The sequence below is a fragment of the Poecilia reticulata genome, linkage group LG11 (assembly GCF_000633615.1).
Source record: "Poecilia reticulata strain Guanapo linkage group LG11, Guppy_female_1.0+MT, whole genome shotgun sequence".
NCBI classification, from domain to species: domain Eukaryota; kingdom Metazoa; phylum Chordata; class Actinopteri; order Cyprinodontiformes; family Poeciliidae; genus Poecilia; species Poecilia reticulata.
The window spans coordinates 8,872,637-8,893,545 of record NC_024341.1 but is presented as its reverse complement, the minus strand read 5'-3'; the positions used below and the strand labels follow the sequence as shown (position 1 = coordinate 8,893,545).

Below are 20,909 nucleotides of genomic sequence, written 5' to 3'. Positions count from 1 at the left end.
ATCTCGGTCAACGCTCATCTTGTAAAATGTTCCTCCAGCAGGAGAGTGAGGCTTCTTTATGTGAGGAGAGGGGGCTGTTGTTGTAGCTGGTAATGCAATGAGGTATGGAAGTATTAAGTTTTCTTCTGCACACAGCCGGTGGCAGATTTGCTTGGTGCTTTAGGAATTTAAATAGGCTTTGATGAACCGCAGATGGTTAGTTGTGATAAAATTTAGGTTAATTTAGTGTTTTATGTTGGAGTACAATGAGCCAGATGATTCAGAAAGGGAAGGGGATTGTTAAACCCTGGAATAAACTTGACAGTCTTTTTGTGTGAATTCTGGTAATATGTTTGTGGATAAGGACTGGTTACTGTCATAAAAGTACGCTGAGAGTTCAAAGAAGTTATGGCTTTAAAACTAATGAAATTTTACATCATACCATTCCTAGGCTGGAGTTAAGTCATTTTAAATGATATGCCAGAGAAAGTGAGCTGTGTTTTTCTAAGTTGTGTGGATTGTAACATAGCATAGCAAATCATGTTCCCAATATATTGCTGATCTTTGTCATTTAGCTGGTTGACTGAAGTCTAATATTCTTCTCTTTTGCTTTACAGAAGATATTTACTTCAAATGTTCAGCAGTCTTACACCATGAGGCCTCTGCAGATTGACTTATTTATTATTGTTTATTAACTTAAATCCTGTGTCATTTAGAAGCAGAGCCAATTAATTTGTACTCCAACTAACCAAATGATGCCATTTTGACTTTACATCTGCTGACAATATTAATCTAGTGTGGTGTTTTAGCATGTTACTATTTTGTCTCATTTAGATACAGAGTAAGCAGCAGGGTGTAATTTAAGCTTCTTCGTAACTTGAATCTTGCCAGTTTGTCAGACAAATTCCTTATTTAGCATTGCTGCATTTGTATTTGGCAACACAAAACCCACTGGTTTTCCAAGTTGGAACGAACACATACTAAATTCTGTCTAGAAGTCACTCCAAGGTCACTTCCAAGACAAATGAAATGTAAAATAGACTGCAGTACTCACTCACAGTGTTATATTTCACTTTGTTGTAAAAAGAGTAAAGTGATAATCATGATATAGAATGAACACTTTTAAAAACACGTTTAAAAATGTTCCCTCACTTGCTCCACTTGAACTTTTCCAAGGCTATAGTCACAATATCCTGTTGGCCTTCTTTATACTGCAGTCATTGAATCACAGTAGCCTATAAGTTTTTATTGTTTTATATTTTTTGAAGGAGGAGGAGGACAGGCTGACCACCTGCTGTTCATATTGCTCAACTCTCCAACTTAAACTTTTCCGATTGGTCAAAATTCATCACTGGGGAGCCGAAATGAGGTGAACCTGCAGTTATTTGATGCTTTGCAATTTTAGACCGACTGCTAATGTTCTAGCCAGCTCTGCAAACAAGCCAGATCTAATGATCTCTCAAAATGCTTGAAGTTCTATTGTGCGGTGAGGCCAATTAGTCGAGGCTGCAGTGGATTGCTGTAGCGATAACGAGGCTGGAAGGGACAGGACGGGGCCACTGTCTGCGGCCTATGTTAATGAGCCAACACTTTGATTAAACCTGCCACCATTGGTTGTCAGAAGTATCGTGAACTCCTGGTGCGCTCCGTTTACCTGGCAGACAGTTTGATTAGCCAAAAAGCCTCCAGTTCAGGGCTTATTTACATTTCCGCTCTCCGGCGATGTTCTGGGAACAGGTACCAGGATTGAGCTACTACCGGATCAGCACCAGTGGCAACAGTAGTAGTACATTAGAACTGCATTAGTTTTCCACAGAGTTCATCTTCCCACGTGCTTTATAGGCAGTAAAATGTACTTTAATGCCCACGCTGTGTGCTTAATGAAGTAGAAATAACAAACGGGCATGCGGCAGAAGCGGCTCTGAAGTTACAGTCGAGCCACACATTCCCGACGTTGCTCATATTGATTTGGTTATAAACACCCTGTCTGTGTTTGAGTGAAAGCATGCATGTGTGCGACTATATGGGCCACATAATGCAAACTGCTATTGATTCAGTTGGACACTTGCTGTGGTAGGTGTTTTGTTTATGCTTTATGACCTCCTTTAATTAAATGCACCAACACTCAAAGACATATCATCTTTGTGCTCCCTTGTAAAAATTCTCCTATGTGGTGGTGTCACTTGGCTTCCGTTGTTGCTTTTGCAAGCCAAGGCATTTACTCTGTAACTCTCTTATGAGAGTATGGGTTATGCTGTGGACGTGCATACCCATACTGTTGCGCGGATAAACCTTCTAAAGCAGATGAACAGAGGGAGAAGTCTTGGGTGATGCTAAGTGGTAATATGTATTCCAGGTATGCCTCTTCAATCTCTTAAAGTGCAGTTTTGCATTTGGAAGCAGATTTCGGGCCCAGTACAGCCCCCGGAGCAATTAGGAGGCAAGTGTCAACAGTCGACCTTGGCCAAGTTTTAATGCTCTTTTGGCTGACTCCAGCCATCGAACTAAAAACATCACTTCCTGAGTTCTCACAGAGGGGTCTTGTTTTTTTGATGGAGCCGCTCAGCTGCCCAGGAACATCCTCGATGATAAATCAGTTAACATCAAATTGCACCTCGGCGTCTCGAAGGAGAGACATTTTCCACGAGCATTAACGGTAATAAAATTTCTAAGTTTCTTTTTCTGGGGGATCAGAAGAGGATTAAAAATAAATACAAATAATTAAACAGCAAACTCAAGAACGTTGTGCATTTCTGTAGCATTTGTATTATGGAGAGGCGTTGTTTGTGTTTATATGTCAGTGCTTGGCGCTTAAGGATGCTACTGAGTGAATTCATTTTTTCATCAGTTTTATAAATACACGCCTCAGCAAGCTGGTATTCATAAAATAACTGACAAATTATGAGAGTTGTTTGGTTATTAACTCAAGATAATCGAGTAGAACCTAGATGTGGTCATTTTGATTCTAAAATTATTAATTTAGTTAATTGATTCTGGTACTTATTAATAGCTTTAGCCAAGATTGGACCAACTAGATTGGCTGTCTTGGCTGTGGGTAAATAAATAGACGACCAAATCGAGATATGGACCTTCCTGCATACCGTATGTAAGGGCACATGGTTATCTTATATTGGTTAGAGCTTGGTGAACTAAATCATCTCAATTTACCACTGAATTGTAGTAGTAGAATTAGACTCTAGTTTCCTAAATTGGATATGGTATTGGAGAGTCTGTGAGTTAGAAAAAGAATAACTCGAATCTAACAATCAATTTTTGTCATGGACATTATGAGGAGCACAAACTGTTCAGCCAAAAACACACTTTAGCCAAGTAAAATCATACAACACAGATCCAGTAAGTGGGCAATTTGTTTACTCTAATAAAGCTGCCAACATTACCAGACAAATTACATTGCCATGTAAGAGTATTAATTAAATAAAATAAAAATTATATGCATAGGGAGAATTCACAACAAATGTCGTCTTGAGGCCCTTGGCAAAAATATTCAAACACACATACATACCAGTTGATCCTAGTAATCAAATAGTGAAATGAGTACAAGCAAGCAAAATCACTTGCAAGATCATCCTGTCTTGTTGAGGCTTCATGTAGCTGTTGACATTTATGAACTAAATTTGTACTATTTTAATCATAGATACATGCGAGGAACTCAACTGTATGCAATGTAAATCTTTGCTCTCTCTACAGTTGAGTCAGTCAGCATTTTCTGCTCTGCACATCACAAAACTAACAAGAAGTTTCAGGTTCAAGTAAAGGCTTGTTTGCTTACTCTGCACAGGTGTGTTCACGTAAGTATTTGGACAGGATACCATGATGTGACTAAAGCGGATAAAATGTCCACACGCATCAAACGTCCTTCATATTCTTCATTTGCATGTAAAAACAGGGAATGAAAACTCAGAATACAACAGCTATCGAGGTAATGTGAGGGTGTGAGGCCTGACACGAACCAAAATTGTTTGAACAAAAGAGTCTTTTTTTTTTTTGAAGACCCTTTTTTATGGAAAAGTTCATTGGACTTGCGGGCTGTGGGAATCTGGGTTACATTTTTACAGTGTGTTGGGAAAACTTGGCAAGAAAGAAAACTCTGGCAGCAGTGAAGATTCCATCGGCTTTTCAGTAACGTGGCGCTGTGATCATGGGACGTTACATGCATCCTGGCTGCAAATTTAAACGTCTGTGCCAGCTCTTTCCTGGTTCTAATGGAAAACTACTGCTTCAGCTACTGTATTTCCTGCTCCTTCTCTTCTCTCTGTTTTTGTCTTTCTCCTTTTTCCCCCCTCTTGATTCTCATTAGCCTGTGTCAGCATATCCCATGAACCCAACCCCCTTCTCTTCCTTTTGAACCTGTGGTCTGAATGGAAAGGCTGAGTGGATGGAGGAGGAGGAGGGGGAAAAAAATAAAAAAGGAAAACAAAGTAATGTTGGAATATGTGTCAGCTCGAGAAATGGGCTCCACATGCTCGTCAGCATGCTGCATGATGTGGCAGACTTAATCTCCTTTCCACCTCCTCTTTTTTTTGTTTTCTTTTCTCTCTCTGTAACCATCTTTCACTCTTTTCCTAATTGATCCCATTCTTCCTTTTAATAGCGCTCTATTTTTGTGTCTCTCCTCAACGCCGCGACAGGCAAATTAGACTTTGTAACAAACTGGGGCTCCTCGCTTTAGTCTTAAACCTGACGCGTGCCTAGGGCTCTCGGATGGGCCGTAACTTCGGCGCGAGCGATGGGAGAGTGTTTCACCTCAACGTCTGGCAGTTTGACTTCATTCCGCAGCGTATTGCTTATTGCAGCCATAATGCAAACTAGCAAACTCAGAAACTCTGGGAACACTCGTGCACGTGCACGCACACACACAGACACGCACACACACACACACACACACACACACGCAGACACGCATACACTTTAATTCATGCTTAGCTGATTCACTGGTCACATTAGCCGCCAACAAGAGCTGGTGTTGAGAATAAAGTCAATTTACAGGGACACACAAGAGTACTGAACCTTTTAATGACTATCTAAACAGGAGTTCCTCTTCCTCAGTCACGGCTGTGCGTTGGGGTTTTGTTTTGTGCGGTTGCCCATGTATAAGAATTTGTGGCTATCTCTTTTTGTATTGATTGACTGATTTATATCGGCGCTCATGCTTGAAATGGAATCCACTCCTCCGGATGAACTGAAGACTCAGGGAACTCACTGCACACACTCCCCGCATCTTTTCCCGCTCAGGTGCATGTGCGTGTGTGTGTGTGTGTGTGAAACCTTGTGTCTCGTCCATTTTCTTGCTTTCTTTTCTCTGTGCTCTACCTCATCTATGCCTAAACAAGCCTGAATCGCCTTCCCAAAGACTACTCTCCTCCGCCCGACCTCCCCCGCTAGTTCATCCGGGTTCCCTTACTCCTCCAATCCTTCATCCTCTTAGGGGAGCACGGAAGCATAGAGTGGAAATAACTGAGCCAATAAAGACGCTGCCAGCATCAATTGAGTCCCTGCGCCTCACATGGTCACTGAGGGTGGGAAGGAGTTGAGGAACGAGCTACAAGGGAGGGGAGAAAAGAGAATGGGCAAACGAGGACATGACTATGGATGTAGAGTGGGGGGCCCAAGTCCAGTCCTCAAGAGATACTATCTTGTAACTCTTGGATGCATCCCACACCCGTAATTCACCCGGATGGCTCATGACTAAGCAAGGTGTCAACGACAAGGTGGTAAATGGATTCAGCTATTTAATTCAGGTTTGCTGAAGAAGGTTTGCATCCAGTGGTTGTAGGATATTAGCTCTTCAGGACTGGACTTGGGTGCTCCTGATGCAGTGCATAAAATACGTAGTGTAGTGAATAGATCTTGTATCATGCCGACGAGTTTTCCTTTTTTTTTTTTTCATTTCGTTATGATTGAGCCTTTTATGATTGCGTCTCTCAGGCTTGTCACTGCAATTTAGTCCCATCTGGCTAAACTGTTTCACATCTGTCATGTTACAAACACAAAATTCAACACGTACAAATGTAGAAATGTGATGCAGTTGTGTAACTTGAGCTCCGTATAAATACATGTGCTCTGTACAAAACAGGACAAGACTGGCTACCTGAAGCATTCTTTCGCTGGTCGAGGAAGACCGCTCCAAGTCCCTGGAGCGAAGGATCCAAAAACATACAGCTTGTTGGTTGTGCATTCAGTACCTACACTTCCAGATCAAAAAGAATAAACCTTGATCTTGGTTTCTAGGACCTGAGCTGAGAAGCTAGCAAAGATAGACCCCACAATACTTAAAACCAGTATTACACTGCTCTACAGGTATCGGTTTTATAGAAGCAACGCCAATGTTGAAAAAGTGACAAAATATAAAAAATTCCAAAAAGTATTGAAAATTGAAATAAGGCAGAGACTAGATGAAATCATGTGGCAACAGGTGCATTCCCCCTAATGTCTTACAGCAAAACTGAATTATTAGGGTTTAACTGCCTGGAGCTCCTCAGTCAAACAAGACTGCATTAACTTTCATCTCATTTACATTTAAAAAAAACCTGAAATTGAGAAGATTTCTTAATTTTACAAAGTTTCCTGTTTGCTAATGCACCCAGATTACCACTTCCTCCATGGAGGTGAGGTGCAGAGCTTCAGGTGAACAGATGGCGTGACAGAACTTTGAGTGCTGACAGGACGGAGCTGGTTAAACAGAGACCTCGCGTCTCGTAAATCAAGGGACGTTTGTGGACCGCCATACGTTGGCGGCTGACGTGCCCATTGATCCTCCTTTTCCCGAGACGTTTGCTAGCCTAAATCTGGAGTTCCGCCAATCTCACCCACCGAGCAGAGCATCCACGACCGTAATAGATCACGCATCACCTACACACCTGCAGCGAGCCAACATACACACACGGATCCTGTGAAGAGCTAGAGCAATTCTATCCCGTCTCTGCCTGGGAGCCGTATGTTCTGTGTCAATTTGTTTAACAATGGCACAGAGCATGTTTTGAAGCGAGGCCAATTTTGTCGGAACCTCATCTTCCCCCCGAGGGTCTGACTCGCATGATTATATCTCCTGTGTTGATCCTTCACGGCAGACTATTACTTTGTCTTATTGTCTTCTGTTTTCCTTTTCTTTTTTTTTCTTCATTTTGTTATGATTGAGCCTTTTATGATTGCGTCTCTCAGGTTTGTCACTGCAAAATGGTCCCACCTGGCAAAGATATAAACGGCTCACATGCATGTGAACTGGAGCAGTTACATCATTCCTGTAGTCACACGTAACTTCATGACCCGGTTTTTGTGTACGTTGCCTTGCGAGGAATCGGCAGAGAAGACAAATCTGTTAACCGTGTGAGGCTCTCTGGAGGCCTCGGAAACGGCACCCTTTCATGTATAATACAGAAGCCTTCAAAATAATTGTGTCTTTCTTGTCGGTTCTTTCTTTTCTCCATCTGTGGCACCGCAGCACTCAGAGCAACTTTAAAGGAAAGGTCTGGTAATTATTATAGCTTTTTGTCTCTGCCTATCTGACTCGCATAGCAGATAAAAACTTTAGTATGGATTGTGTCTCCTTCATAATCATGACGTTTATTGATGATGGCAGACAGGAGCAGGTGGATGTGGCTGGAGCTGGAAACTCGATCATGATTAAAGGCTGTTGGTCGGGGCTGAATATAAGAGATGCACCTCGAAGCAAAGCTTTACATGTTTGTGTATCAGAAGGCCAGCTCACGTAAGTCTATACGCTCCTCATCAAATGCCACAAGTCACCTCTGTTTTACCAAATCAAAGGAACTTACGAGGAATGTGTTTTGGCAGCGCAGAAGAAAAAATATAATTTGAGACCTATTGATAGGCACATGCACACCACGCTGGCCAAACTTACCGTCCATCCATCCATTTTCTTGCACCCTTTTTCCCTCAGTGGGGTCGGGAGGGGTGCTGGTGCCCATCGGCCAAACTTACCGCTGTGCTACTAATCATCATACTGTGGATTGATTACCAGCACTGAGAAAAAAAAAAAAGTTTTAGATAGGTACAGTTTTAAAATCTCAAAAGTTCTGTCTTACTTTGGCATTACTTTGGATTAACTTTTTATTTTTTTTGCAATGCAAGGGAAAGTGATCTTTTATGCTTTTCTCTCAACTGATTGACAGACAGATTCCATCTCAAAGGCGGAGGCGTTAAAAAGTTTCATTTTCAAAACTGCTAAAAAGTTTTAGAGCAGCTGTTCAGCACTGATGTTAATTAGTGCTGTTAACATTTCTTTAAAAAACAACTAATATTGGCTTGTTATGATTGTCTATAAAGAGCAGAATGCCTCAATTGTACAATTTTCGATGCAACTGACATGTGAAAACTAAGCAAGTAAAATTGTCATGCTAATCAAGAGTATATGCTGTAACAAAAAAAGTTATACAAAGGTTAATTGCTCCTTCTTTAAAATTAAAACTGAGAATATTCTGTGGGGACATTCATAGCGTCACTTCTGGAAAATGAGTGTACAAAGTGCTGTTATAAATATTTTTATGCCAATGAATAATCTCTCCCTTCTCTTTCTTTCATTCAAATTCATAAAAGCACGCACACAAACGACAAATCTAACCATCAATTTTAATGCCTTTTTTTTTTTGGGAGACAAAAAAATTCCTTGTTAACAAATTATTATTATTATTATTATAAGTAGTAGTAGCAGGAATACATCACAACCTGCATTATAACATGAAACATTCTTCTATTAGCTGCCCTTAAAAACATTAAAGATAAAAAAAATGTAATTCAGGTAAAGCATCTGCTCACTTAAGCTTGTTCGTCCTCAGTCAGAGCTGTAGTGTCATTAATTAAGCTTAACATAACCAGCCCTATGACAAGCATGGATGAGGATCCCACTTTCCAGCACATACAGTCAGCACAATATACATCCTGCACCCTTCTGTATCTTAATCTGCCGACACATTTTCCTGCAAAATTCAAACTTAAAGTTGTCAGACAAATAGTCAAAGAACATTAAAAAAAAAGCATGTCAGTTTTAAAAGAACTAAAAGAGGTGGTCGGGTTAGCACTGGTTGGTCACCTCGGGTCGTAGCCCAGGTGTTTGGTGAGTCGTCACACGTAATGTTGAAAGATGCGCAATTAGAGTAAATGATGAATACAGAGCTAATGTCTGTCAGGTGGCTGTCTGGTCCACTTTAATTTATCATTGTTAAGTAGGTTTTAAGTGATATTGTCGACCAAATTGTCTTTTATGAGGAAGTGTCAGTTGAGCAGCAAGCAGAACTGCACAGGGAGAACACTGTGTTGAGAAAAGTCAAAGAGGATAAAAAAAATTTAGATAATCAATAAATGAAGGATGAAAGAGTCAAACTAAATGTGTAGGGATGTTATGGCTGCACATTTAGCCCTAATGTGTAGGGCTGTTAATGTTAACACATGCGATTATTCTAGTTCATATTACATAATGCAGACTAATCGCATTACCTATTTTGACCTGAAAGCCTCTCTCCCGCAGAGCTTTACTTAGTTCAAAGTGACGTGTCTTGTACTCAAATTCAAAAATACTTTATTGATCCCAAAAGGAAATTAAATGCTGTTCTAACTCATATTAATTCAGATTTTTTCAAGAGTTATTGGAGATAGTGACGGCCTCTTGTAGACGTCTGTATTACAGTGAATTTGAAGAAGCCTCTGACTGAAGACATTCTGTTTTCCCTCGTCAGTCTCACATTCTTTCAACAACACGGAGCGGGGCACAAGCACGTGAGAAAAGATGAGTAAACATCTTAAAGGTAACAAAAATCATGCTAAGTTGTTATTTGTAGACTTCTCACTGGCTTTTAACACAACCCAGCATCATATTGTCCTTTGTCCTTTGCCCTCTTCGTTTCATTTTGTATGCAGACGATTATCGCAGCCAGCATCGTAATATTAAAATTTGCAGATGATCTGGTGATGGTTAGCCCTCTACATAATGATGAACATGCCCATGGCCCTGTGGTCAATGAATTTGTTGACTCGTGTGATGATGTTTTTCTTTTACTAAATGTACAGAAAACAAAGGACATGTGCGTTGATTTTAGACAGAAACCCCATAACACAAATCAAACAGTGATTAAAAGTCAGTCAGTGGAGTCAGTAGAAACCCACAAATGTCTTGGGACTATTTTGGATAATAAGTTCAAATTTACCTGCAGAAAAAGGGCAGGCAAAGATTGTTTAGTCTAAGAAATCTAGCAAATTTTCATGTTGATATGTGAATGATGATCCTATTTTATAGATCATATGTTGAGTCTGTGCTGACTTTTTCTCTCCTCTGTTGGTTTGGAAATTTTAGTATTAGGTCAAAAAATGCCCTCAGCAGAGCAATAAATACTAGTAATAAGACTTTAGGAGTTGAACAATGCTCACTTACTGAACTGTTCAATAAAGAGATCATAAGAAAAACTAATGCCATTTTTGCCAACAGCTCTCACTCTTTACATACCGAGTTCCAGTTTCTGCCTTCTGGCCTCCAGCTCAGACTTCTTAGAATAAAAAGTAACAGGTACAAGCACTCTTTTGTTCCTACAGCAATTTCTCTTTTTAATGCAGGACAAGATAAGAGGACTCGCACCCGATTGTTGGTGTTTGTAGCAACCGTCAGTCAACAATGAAACACACTGCTGTACTCTTCCCATTATGTATTGATTTGTATTTGATGTCCTTTTTGGTATGTTTTATTTTTAAACTTTGATACTTTGCCTTTTAGTTTTTGTACTTGCTGTAGCATCAATTTCCCAATTGGAACAGAAATAGATCTGAATCTTAAAGTGATGTGTTCAGTGTCCAATTTTGCTCTAAAAAACAGCGGTTAGAGGGTGTGCTCCCCGTATGCAGGAAGCTAAAGACTTTGATGCAACCTTCCCGAAATCGACTCCCAGCTTCTGCTCCTTTGCCGCATGTTGCCCACCCCCCATTTTCTCTCCCCTCTTCCTGTCAGATCACTGTAAAATAAGACCTCTTGTGCCAAAACAATTCTCCAAAAAGACTCACCCATCTGCTCTCCGCTTCTTTATTGTCACAATATGATAACTTCTGATCATCAACCATCCCTCACCTCAGGTGGCGTCTGTCTTGTCTCTCTGCCACACCGGTTCCATCTATCTCAGTAAACTGTGGGTCTCGCATCATACTGTGCTATTCAGAGAGATTTGAAGTATTTTTTTTCTTTTCCATAAGTAGCATTTTGAATATTGGCCAAACTCGTATATTTTGGTCTCATCTGTAAAGAGCACGTTCTTCCACGTATTTGCTGCTTAAAAGAAAGTGTTTCCTTACATATTTGTTAAAACTATCACTATGTTGATAGAGTATGGTATGACACGGGTAAATTGTGAAGAACATAGAGCTCCTGTGAATTTTCCCACAGCTCCCAGCGCTAACTAGAAACTACCAATCAGAGCCATTAGGAGGATTAGTGTCTGTCATGCTTGTGTATGTGCTGCTCATTCCACCTTCACTCCCATTTGCTTCTTTGCTGTGCTAAATAAATGGTTTTCCTGTGATGGTAAGTTGCTTCTCAGCCTTTAACACATTGAGCAGCGTATGAACGAGCATTACTGTCATCGCAAAGACCCTCCTCCTGACGGATGAGTTGTTTTTGACCGGAAGTGGGACATTTTTTTTCAGATGGCAGTAGTAGCACTGAGAGCAGGTGGAGGTGCTTGATCTTTTCACAGTTTATCTGTCTCATATTCTGCTATGTACTCACAGTTTTTGCAAATAAATAAAAAACATTCGTTTTTTTTACATAAAAAAGTTACTTATTGCACCTTTAAACTAGATTTCTTAGTTTGTTTTTCTTTCAACAATAGGTTTTTTTTATTATCATTGCCACACTTCCATAAAGGCAAGATTTGTGTGGCATGTATGCAGCAGCTCTTGATTGCAGGATGAGAAAATGTGTAAAAACTAATGGAAGGAAAACATTTGTGACATTCTTTTTTTTTTTTTTTTTGCATGCAAGAGTGCATGCAGTTTCCAGATGTTCCATTGACTGAGCGTTCACCAGTGTTTCCAAAACCTTCTTACGCCAATTTGACCACAGCACTACGAGGCGGCTGTAAAAATCATTAATGAACTTGAACACAGGGATGCCACTTGGACATGTTTCAGAGGTTAGGGCTAATAAGAAAGTGAAAGATAGTGGGCGGGCAAGGGAAGCTGACCTCTTAACAAAGAAGAGCAAAATTAATCTACCAAAGAACAGAACACTTCTCTGTACCTACTCGGCCGCTACTGCATGGGAGGCGTACATAAATCAGCTGTAAACGTGATATTTACTCACCTCCTGAACTATTTGCTTTCTGACAATAAGAGTCAAATTTATGCAGCTGTTTAGAGGTGTGTTTTGGAGCGATCCCACCAGAGCGGCAATGCAAAGGATGCAATATCCAAGTCATGTCACAATACAGGAGCTGTTGGCCTGACCTCCAATCACGGGATAATGTGATAAGTAAGTTCATTAACCTTAATGGAGTAAAATTCTTTCACAAGGACCATGGTAATCTGTATTTCCTGCTGTAATGTAATGCTTTCACCCAGGCAAAATGGAAGCGAGCCTCCCTTTTTCCCCTCCGGTATGCCATGAATCACACAGCAAGAGGTGAAGGAGGGAGTTGAGGAGGAGAGGGTAAAGAGGGGGTAGAGACCCGGAACAGCTCGATGAGGAGATTAAAGAGATGCCCCGGGGCTCATTTTCCAGCATTCTGGACAAGGTGATGTCACCACACGTTTAACACCGGGATCTCCCATCGAGATACGAGAGAGAGAAACAGAGAAGGAGAGAGAGAGACGAAGGGGTGCTGGAAAAAAATGGAGGGGAGAGAGGGGGGAAGAGATAGACTGAGAGGGGAAAAAAAGTAATAAGAAACTGTACACAAGGGAGGTAGACTGTGCAGAAACGGGAGGGGAGAAAGAGGGAGGGGAAAGTTGGACATAGGCAATCCCGGAGCAACTTTTTCTCCTCTGTCCTTTCTTTGTGAAGGAAGAGTCCAGGAAACAAGAGGAAGGGGGGGGCGAAAAAAAATTGAATTCTTGACACGCACGCATGTCGGATTCATGTAATCACAAAATTGTGGATTAATCAGCAGTTGAAGGTAAGTTTTTTGTTTTGTTTTTTGTTTTTTTTTTACTTTTAAGAGACGTTTTTGTTCAAGCAGGAGGAAAATGATGTATTTGCATTGACAGTAGCGCAAAGCAACAGTTTGCAAAGCGCGATCCAACGATTGTGCCTTCATTCATTTAACTCATTCCCTGCTTGGTCGCGCTGCAGCCACACAGATCAGTAACTTTCTCTGGTGATTTCTAACAGACTTAACTGAAAATAATTTTGTCCACAACTGTGAAAGGAAGAAGTATATTTTACAAATAAAAATCTGAACCGTGGTTTACCTTTAAATAGTGTAATTACAACTGGAAGGCTTTGGATACAACAGAGCACATCAATTTGAAAGACTTCCCACACTGGGAATTGGTTGGACGTTTGGTGTGGTTTGCCCCACTGGGGACGTTTTTTTGTGTTTTTTCACCCTCTTGACAGGTTTTCTTCCAGGATTGCTTTGTATTTAGCTTTATCCCCACATTATGATACTTCCACCTGCCTGTGTCATCATAGGGATGGTCCTATGAAGGGGGATGTGCAGTTTTATCTGCATGCAGTTTTTGGACGTAGGCCAAAAAGTTCAATTTCATTATCACCTGCAAAGTGCTCCTGTTTCCATTTTTCAGCGCTGATTTTCATCTCGCCACTCTACCTTAATAGCGACATCTAACAGTTGCCATGTGTACGGATTGTCCCACCTGAACTGTGGATCTCGCTAACCTTTCTAAAGTTAGAATGGCCCTCTTCCCTTCTTCTCTTCTTGCCTGGCCTGTCAGTTTTAAGTGTCTTGGTACATTTTAAATTGAATCATATTATGTCTGTTTTGTAAATGACAGATTAAACAGTTCTTCATGGGCTGTATGAAGCTGGAAATGTTTATTTATAACCTAATCTTGCCTTAAACTTTATTCTTGACTTGTCTTGTGTGCTTCTTGTTCTTCATGATGCTGTATGTTTGTTAATGTTCTACTTAAAAAAAAAACTTCTACAGATGCTCACAGCTTCATTTAAAGAAATTAAATAAATAAAAGTGGACTCTTTACTTATTTCTATTGAGGGCAACATAATTTTATTTAGACACATGCAAGTAAAAGGGGCAAGGTTCAAAATGTTGCATCCTTTTCTTTCTGCATCACTGTTTGGCAACTATATTTGGTTTAGATCTATCAGATACAATCTAAGTAGAATACATAGCGTATGGTGATGAAATGTGAAAAGGTTCCAGAGAAATAAATGCTTTTCCAAAGCAATATAGTTGTGAAAATTGTCCAACACTACAACACACTAAATAAGCCTTATACTGTACATGACATGGAATCTTTTTTCTTTTTCTTTTTTTTTACACAAATTAGGCATCAGCCGGTCATCAAATTAGCAAAATTTCACTGAGAACGAAGGAACTGAGGCATAATAAACCATTTCCCATTGGAGATAATTATCTGACAAACGGTAGTTGTAAGTATTTTTTTTGTGTGTTGGATTTCTACAGTACTTCTTTAAACCACTTTAATAGTATAGCTGTTGGCAAATGCAATGCTGATTTTCCCTTTTATATCTTAGCCAGGCCCACACATTCACACTGCAGGCTGAGATGTTACTGTAGATCTTCCTGGTTTCCTTCCAGCACCCTGAAGCAGGAAAAGCTTCCCGATATCCCTTGATTCTTTCTTTTTTTTTCCCTCGAATCTAGTTCATATTTATCTCTTCTAGTCGTGTCTGAGAAACGAGATGGCTCTTCGAATTTCGACCCCTTTTCTCTCTACACGGAAAGGAGAACCAAGGACGCTGTGGAAGGAAAAACCTGGAAGCCACATCTGCTTTCCACATTATAGAGGTTGCTGGATCCTCCGCATCCTGTGTGTTCTCCTGTAGACAAATACACATGCACACACACACACACAAAAAAACAACCCAGATTTGTTTGAAATCCCTCTGTACATCCACCCCCACTTTCCAAAGAGTTTTGTTTTAGACATTTTACATAACTCCCAAAAGTAGTCCTGCACATTTCTCTTAACTTCCAGACTGTGCAACAATTTTGAACACCGTTAGACGTTGCATTTGAGCATCAGAAACCTAAGGGAAAGGTATAGCTGTCGGTCATACCACGTATGGCTCTGGCTCAGGGCCAAGCAGGTCATGTCATCAGAGTTGACTTCACTTTGCATCATCGCTTTTGCAATTGGATTGAAATTGTCCTTTAGTACTGGAACTTTCAAGCCGCCTTGAGCGGATGTGGAAAGTATGAATGTGTGTCAGAATGTACGACGTCTGCTGGTCTGTTCTTCCCTCACAAGTTTCAAATAAAAGGCCTTGAATATTGCCTGGGAGGTAAGACTTGTAGAAACTTGCCTCATTCTGTCTCCTGAATGTAAAAAAAACAAAGGGTTTGGGGTATTAACCTTTTTTCTAGATTTAAGGTTTCTGCTGCTCTGAGTCAGTGGATATCTGAGATGTGTTGCAAGGTTTGGGTTTGGGGGAGGCATCTTTACTCGCTTTTATTTGCTCGCAGTTCAAAGTTGTTAAAAAGAAAAGGCTTGCGGTGCACTCCCAGGTTTGGCCTGAAGCATGTCCAGGGGTTTTGAATTAAGGAAGAGTTTTGATGTTCATGTTGCTTCCTTTTACAGCAAAGTACCAAAAAAAAGAACTCTGTGATTGTCTGTCAGGCATTGTTAAGCAAAATGACTGATGTCAACAAGAAGCTCTTTTTGATTTGATCTGTAAAAAGCAAAAAAAAAAAAAAATACTTCAGCTTTGTGGTGTGAAGAGAGATGAAATTGATTTGTTGGCATATGCCGGTGCGTCGACTAACAGATATGAATATCTGAAAAAATAAAAATAAAAAATAAAGCAAACAGTTTAGTAAAAAGATGATGAAATGACTCCACAACTGAGGAATAACCAGCATGCACTGATATTGGCAGAAATGATCAAACTGTGCAAAAGTCAAAAACACATACTGAATAATTAAAAGCAGTTCTAAATTCAAAGATGTCTTTCATGTTGCGTTTCAGGAAACGGTGGATAAATAAGTAATATTCCAGTCTTTCTTGTAAGAACACTTTACTGATATGTTTGAAAATGGCACACCTAGCGGAAACATTTCTTTCAAACTGACAAGTGAGCAGATGGAGGGAGAGGAGGGAGAACCAGGGTCACACAGAGCAGAGACGCTCCACATGCAACTGCTGGAAAATGTGAGCAGCAACAGTTGTTACTACAGCTGAAACAGGTATTTGTGCGTGTGTGTGTCTGTGTGTTCTCATGCATTATGTCACTTGGCACAAACTTACCTAGCATATGAGGAGGCTTCCTGAAGAGTATTGCATCGTATTTTCCAGATGCTTACATGAACTTATCCAAAAAATAAAAAAATCATCAGATGGGCTGCTTTTGCGGCCTTAAGTCGGTTGGATATCTTTTCCGCTGCAGCTGCATCAAATGCTCAGCCCTCCAGTCAAGCTTTTTGGCTGGAATAGTGGATCATTCCCATCCCTTACAGTTTGGTTGGATGGGAGAATTTGAAACTCAGACTGAGTTTCAAATTCTGGAACTTTCTGGCTTGGATCGTGATTCTCTTAACTCACACATCTAAGTTGGTTTCCTCAGACTCAAAAGCAGATAAAGACAACATTTATCCTGCCTTGAACTTACCTTGACCTCTGCCGGTTGCCATGCTAAAATCTTTATAATTCTCAAAGGACATTGGAGAGAGAAATGCAACAGAGTACCACGTGGATTGAGAGGCAGAGAGCTGACATTGTAAGATTGCAAATCTAGAATTTAATATAATTGCTGGTGAATGCAACAACGGATTTTAAGATCAAGATTTTTTTGGTACCCATAACTGTACAATTCACTCCTTAATCTTAAAAGACCTAAGTCCCACTTTGAGGCTGAAATTGTGTTAATTAAAATCCTTGTCATGTGCTTGAAAGCTCAGTATCTTTGAAGTTCACTCAAATATAGTTTTGTATTTCTACCTCACTTTGCCCTCTTCCATATTTATTCTTTGAATGATGGAATATCTTTCTATCTTCCAGAACAGTCACAGAAATGGTGTCCAACATGGCATTTATACCAGACTGACTCATCATGCCACATCAGGATCAAATCATCAAGCAGATTTTAATATCAAAGACAACCAAAGTACATCCAAAAAAAGCAGTTTTCAAAGGGAAAGGTGAAGGTTTCGGAGTGGCCTTGAACAGGTCTAGACATAAATCTAATTGAGATCCTTTGATTTGATGTTACTTTGGCTTTTCATGAAAAGACCAACAACAAAAACAAAAAAACCCCCATCCCTAATAATTCATTGCCTTTTATCACATACTTGATAGCAGTTGTTCCTACTAAGCGTGGAACAAGCGGTTGTTTTGGATAGAGTATTTTGTTCGATAAATGAAGAAACTTTTTCGCTATACCATAGAGCTGAGTTGATACAAACAGCTGAGGACCTCAGTAAACGTTAGATATGTTTTTATGCAGATTTATTTGCCGTAGGGCTAAATAGGTCAATTAGGTCAGTATAAATAGATCAACGCATTTATACTCTGAGTTGATATGACTTATTGGTAATTAGGCTAACATGATGATGAACTGCAATGTTAGTGCTGACAGCATTTATAGAAGCTGGTATTTTTTTCCTGTTTCATCTACTTTGTTCCTCTAGTAAAGCATTAGGTGAAGTATTTGATGACAGAAGTGTGAAATGGTAAAATACAAGACAACATAATGAGTTTTTTTGTTTGTTTGCTTGTGCCAGATTTTGTTGCAGTCTGTTTTACTAAGCGATTAGAAAAGAAAGCTAACACAGATTTACTCAGACAAAGCGTAGAAAAGAAGTGCTTGGGGGTAATTTGCACAATGGCATATAGAGGAAGCAGCACAATCCTTGTGAGGTTTACATGATAGACTGTCACAGCTAACAGTAAGATCAGCATTTAAACACCGTATGCAGTACAAGCAAGTCCAAGGATGTCAAAACACCAGCAGCTGTTTTGTATTTAGTGATCTGCTTAACTAAGACATGTATTTTGTCAGAAAACGTATTAGATGAATGGAACATGTCAAACTAGAATTAAAAAAAATTATTGACAGACTCCACAGCTTCACTTAGCAGATTATTCCCTGAAGCATCTCAGTGCTGGCCACCAGCTTGCATTTGGTTTTCTGTCGTCCGTCTGTTGAAGTTGTAGCAGTCACATGAAGAGACAATATATTAAATTGGGTTTGTGAGTATGAAATGAGACTTTACAAGCTGGTCATTTAATCCCTTTGTTTCCTGTCTTTGTAATTTGAGCTGTTTTATACATTAACTTTATGAAATTGTGCAATCTAACAGTGTAAGATGTTTTGTCAAGACAATGTGCAAATTTGTATCGACCAGAAGCACACTACGTTCCTTTTTTGACTTATAATTTAAAGTGAATTTTCCTTACTCCACTTATAGACTGCTATAAGAGAAAGAAATGAATTATTAGACTGCAACTATTAGCAGAAAGTGACGTAGTTGTTTAATTCTAAGGTGATTCTAATGTGAAACAGTTCTATGTTTCACAAAAATAATAAAATGGGAATAAATCTAATGAGACTGTGTTTTAAATAAACTCTTTCCAGGGTAGAACTAGCCATCCAAGGTTTGGTTTGTCTGAGTGTTTTAGATTTTTAACTGGAGGTTGAAGACCCATTAAAAAAGTGTGAAACAAGAAGTATTTAAGAAGCTCAGTTGCTCACTTTGGCCTCATTAGGAATTTGCCAGTTATGTTATTGGCATTTTCTTATTGCGTTCATGCCTAAGTGTTCAGATGAAAAGCATTTATTAGCTGACCAGCAAAGCAGCGTGACTAAAGAACGACTTTTTTTTTCATTATTATTTCATTATAAGTCGCCTGCATCAATCCAAAGGGTGTAAAGTTTTAAGGACACGTCTTTGTTTCTGCACCCCATAAAAAGAAAATGGACTTTCTTTGTCAGATAGCGTCTTATATGTAAAGTAACTTTTATTGAGCACTGGAAGCAAACTGCTATGCATTAGAGGAAATTTAAGCTATAATGGAAAGAGAAAACAGATCTAAACAAAGAAAAAAACTGCAAGAAATTGTGAGTGCGAGCTTTTTTTTAATACACTATAATAGGCCAGATAATAATAGAAACAATATAAGCGATGCATAAGCGTCTTCTTGGATCACTAAATTCACTGGAAGTGAAGTATGCGGCTCCTATCTGATGGACTGAATAGAGGTCTTTTCACTTCCATGTATTCAGTGCAAGCTGTTTTGTGAATTCAGTGCAGCAAGGGCGAAAGCAAAACCTTGGCACGATATCAGCGACAAAATTAAGACTACTGAGCACCGAGCGATGGCTACTTCCTGGTCGCGAGAGGCTATATCCATTCTGGAGCCGGTTACAGGTCTGATTAATAATAGGCTGGCAATGGTAACTGAGCAAACTGCAAGAGGTAAATGAGTGGCTGATGGTGGCAAATGAGAAGGAGACTACTGACTCGCATTAGATTAAAAGAGGCTAGTGACTAGCATTTCTCGGCAATTGGCTACTTCCTCTGCTGACTATTTGCATGGATGGGCTAGCATTAGCATGGGACAATTATCATGCCTAGGCTGGTTGCTCGCAACCCATACTTCCTTCTTTAAAGGAAACTTTATCAAAAAACCCTCTTTGGCATACAATATCTGTAAGCACCATACGTTAGATGCATTAAAATGTGTTCTTTTGACACAACTTACTGTAAGCCAATGTGACACCATTTATAAACATAATGTGTAATACGAAGCTGAAGTTGGCTTCCGATTCACCGCTTCATAGCTTCCCCTTTTAATCTTGAAAACAAACACCAATAATATTTAATAATACAACAGAAAAGGTGTTCATATAAGCTGTGAATGTGGATAATGAATCTTGGTCATCACTCCTGTCCTTCAGCTCTCGCTGTGAAGCTTTTTATTCTTCTTCTTTTTATTTTTTTTAGGGCTGGAGGATATCTGCCATTGTTTTTCTCCCTGTGTTGGCTTCATTCACAGTGACCTCCAGCTCTCTCAGGACGGCTCGTACCGGGCTCGTAGCCAGACCTTTGGGCAGGCCAAGCGGCCTTAACCCCGTCCTGGCTTTATCTGCGCAGCAACCAAAGAGTGTGTGTTGATGCTTGTGTGTCGGGGAAGAGATATATCCCTGGCAAAACCTATTAGGAAGACTATTAAACTGTTTTGGATTTAGGCCAGATAATAATAGAAATGAGCTTTTCCCGCAGATGTGGGCTCTACAGACTGCGGATGCGTTATGAATTATATTCTCTCCGTGAGCTTTCTTATTATTGTGATCAGGCTGCATGAAGCCTGTAATAATGGCTACAGCTCCAGAGTTCTCAGAACACAGCTGTCTGAGGCTTTTGATTTACTGTCCACCCATGCAGGTGCAGGAAGAAACTTGTTTTCAGTGTCTCATTGCTTTTTTTATTTTTTTTGTGCTTGCAGCTACTTTCACCAACAGTGTCCAAGTTGTCAGCAAAAAAAGAACTCCTAGGTAAACAGAGATATAACAAGAATATACAAGCTCTTGCGAGGAATTTTGACAGAACAGTAGTGGAAAAAGGAGACCAGACGCACCACCGGTCCCGAGATCCATTAAATTACAGAGTGATGGTGTGTCAAGCTATTCTCGATATTTCAGAGCAAAATTAGACAAGTCACACAAGATGGTATTCGCAGTCTTGCAGGAACGCCACATTGTGTACCCTTTGGCAGGAGTGTGTGGAGGTATGTGTGTGTGTGTGTGTGTGTGT

General features: G+C 40.0%; 1 protein-coding gene across 4 annotated transcripts in view; it reads left to right on the top strand.

Annotated features, from left to right (window-relative positions):
• The first annotated feature begins 12,851 nt into the window (after positions 1–12,851).
• The window catches only part of col16a1 (collagen, type XVI, alpha 1), an 83,469-nt gene continuing 75,411 nt past the window's right edge, over positions 12,852–20,909 (top strand). For all 4 annotated transcript variants that reach the window (XM_008421598.2, XM_008421599.2, XM_008421600.2 and 1 more), the window contains exon 1: positions 12,852–13,106. The gene's annotated coding sequence lies outside the window, so the exon portion shown is untranslated. The remainder of the gene's footprint in view (positions 13,107–20,909) is intronic.